This window comes from Primulina eburnea, chromosome 12, assembly GCF_022965805.1.
Source record: "Primulina eburnea isolate SZY01 chromosome 12, ASM2296580v1, whole genome shotgun sequence".
In the NCBI taxonomy this organism is placed as follows: domain Eukaryota; kingdom Viridiplantae; phylum Streptophyta; class Magnoliopsida; order Lamiales; family Gesneriaceae; genus Primulina; species Primulina eburnea.
In genome coordinates, this window is record NC_133112.1 from 12,282,203 (window position 1) to 12,285,303 (window position 3,101).

Below are 3,101 nucleotides of genomic sequence, written 5' to 3' on the forward strand. Positions count from 1 at the left end.
TTCATCCTCCATTGACACCTTATCGTTTGGATAAACTGAAGAAGGCTCTTGAAAAGTTCGTCTTTTCAAAAGTTATGTCCACTTGGACCAAGGTTCATGACCTTCAATCAATTCAAAGTGATGAGTTTCCTGCTACTGCTACACAGAGATCAACTCCAAGGAAGTATAAGAGAAGTGCTGAAGTCGATCATAGTTCCGAGCTTGTTAAAGATGATGTGCTGATTCATCTAATGCTCATGAAGGAATGGTATGTGCTTGAAAGTATTTCTTCTTCAGAAGCCTTCAGGAGAATCAACAGTCACGATTTGACTAACTGGTTGACTGTTTGGCAAGATGCCGCTGGAGAAGAAATGAAACGTGTAACTTGGTTTAGAATTTATCAATAAAATTTTATTTCGATTCATTGTTCTTTCCTTATCTGCAAATGAACTGATATCAGTTGACAAGTAATTATCTGACAATAACTAACAGAACATTTATTATTTAAATAAAAATGACAACTCATAATGACTAACTGAACAGTTATAAAAATGTCAACTGATAATGACTAACTGAACAATTATGTAAAAGAGAATGACAACTAACATATCATCATAAAAGATTAAGATAAATCAATTAAACCAAGAATATTGCGAAAATGAGAAAACTTAGTCTCTAGTAATGGTTTGGTGAATATGTCATGTAGAGCCCAAAATCAGTACACGTAAAAACCCATACATTTATTTAATTGTTAAATCATTTATTTAAGTTTTAAATGATTTTAGCGATACATAATTTGTGAAATTTCATTATTTTAAATTATTTATGTTTATGTGATGAACGTTAAAATATTTCTCGAGTTTCATGTTTCAGGCGATTATTCGATGCGGGATCGAGGATAAGAGACCGACGACGATGTTGGAAAATATTGTATGTGGTATTTTATTTTAAGTTAAGGATGAGACATTTTAAATAATTTATTAAGTCTTAGCATTTTAAAAACCTAAATTATTTATTTAGTATTTTATGATCTTTAAACTTTTAAAAGTTTTGACACTTGTGCAAGGGCAAAAACTTGTGTGAGACGGTCTCACGGGTCGTATTTTGTGAGATGGATCTTTATTTGGGTAATCAATGAAAAAGTATTATTTTTTATACTAAGAGTATTACTTTTTATTGTAAATATTAGTAGGGTTGACCCGTCTCACAGATTAGGATCCGTGAGACGGTCTCACATGAGACTCACTCTTGTGCAAGTTATTTTAAATTTAGAGATTTTATTATGATTAGGGGAGAGTTAGTATTTTAAATTGGTTCCTAATTACTAATTAAGCAATTTATTTCCCTAATTTACTACCTAAACACGCACACACCTATTTTCACACACACCTACACGACACAACAGACACACATAATTCAATTCAGATTTTTATTTTTCTTAAAAGAGAAAACCTAGGGTTCTTGGTCTAGAGAGCAGCCGCCCCCTTCCTCTGATTTCCAGCAAGATTTCGTTGAGTTTTCTTCAAATAAAATCGCGCCCCGTTCGTCCCGGATCGTCCCTCGCTTCCTTCCCACGTCGGTATCGTAGGTTCGGTAAATTTTAATATCAAAGGCATGTATATTCTTTCGTTTATGCATCATTCTCGTCATAGTATTTGTTTTTATGTTTATTATGCGTAAAAATACATGTATGTTATAAAAAGTTTGAGCAAAAATTTTTTGGATCGGTTTTGAAACGATTTTAGATCTGAAAACTCGAAATTTGCTGTTATTTTAAATACTGCGACTTTTTGGTCGATTTTCAGGAAAAACTTACAACATGTAAAGCATAGAAATTTTCGATACCTTCGATTGTACAGTAAATTCAAATATTTGGATAAGAAAGGAGTGAGTTATGGTTGTTTTCGTGTGGCTGCTCAAACCTACGATCTTATGAAAATAATGTTCATCATGTTTTGAAGTTTTTGAGTTGAAGGCTTCGTTGGGCACCGCCGAGCTTGTGCTACTACATTTAAATATGTTATGAGATGTATTTAGGTGTTATTTGGTGGTTCGTTTGGCTTGGGATTGGCTTGGTATGTAATAGAAGTCATAAGAAGCGAAACAGTGTCGAATTACGGGTTAGTGTTGTATTGAAATTGTTTGTCAATGCTTGGGGAAGTTTGGGGTATTTTACGAGTTTGAATCAATGTAACAGCATCCTAGGATGAGTCTCGAGGTGTTGGTTCATGGTCCGTAGGCTTGTATTGGAAGAATGAATCAATAAGTTAGTGAATTTTCATGAGTTTGCAAGTCCAGCATGTACCCAGACCCCTACACGGAGTCCGTGTCCTTTTTACTTCAAAAATACAAATTTCCAGCATGTGCTAGGACCGAGATCCAACAAATCCCTCAACGCCAAGTAAGTATGTTCGACGTGCAAAGAAAATATTTTAAATTTTTGAGGTATGCTAAATGTTTTGTGACCAAATTATGTATGGGATTGGAAAGCGGTAAAGCATGACCAGGGACCAATCCACCCGTTAAAGCATGAACGAGTTTTAATCAGGATTGGAAAGCGGTAAAGCATGACCAGGTACCAATCCACCCGTTAAAGCATGAACGGGGATCTCAGGTATGTGGCAGTGGTTTTTTCCTGTCAGCCCAGTACTATGGTTTAGTCTGATCAGGCGCATTTATGTATGAGTCACTTGCTTTGAAACACGCCTCTACGCAAATGATGAACTTTATGTATGTTCAAGTATGTACAAGTATGCAAGCATGTTTAAAAAAAGTTTCACGTTCTGGCACGTCTATGTTATGTATGTAATTTCAAGCTTTTATATGCAAGTTCAAGTTCCAGTATGTACGTTCTATTTTAAGCTGCATGTGATTTTATTATGTAGTACTCGTTACTTCCAGTTTATACATGTTGAGTCTTTATAATCACTAGACTTGATCGATGCAGGTGAGGATGAGTTTGAGGAGATAGAAGGTGGGGACCAGTGAGCTGGCTTGGACTGAGCGGGAAGCTAAACCTGAGGACCGTCCATGTTTTAAGTTTTATGCAATACTCAAAATACTTTTATTCCACGTTTTGGTTTACGATGTTTAAACAAGTACTTTCTTTAGCAGTTTTATTT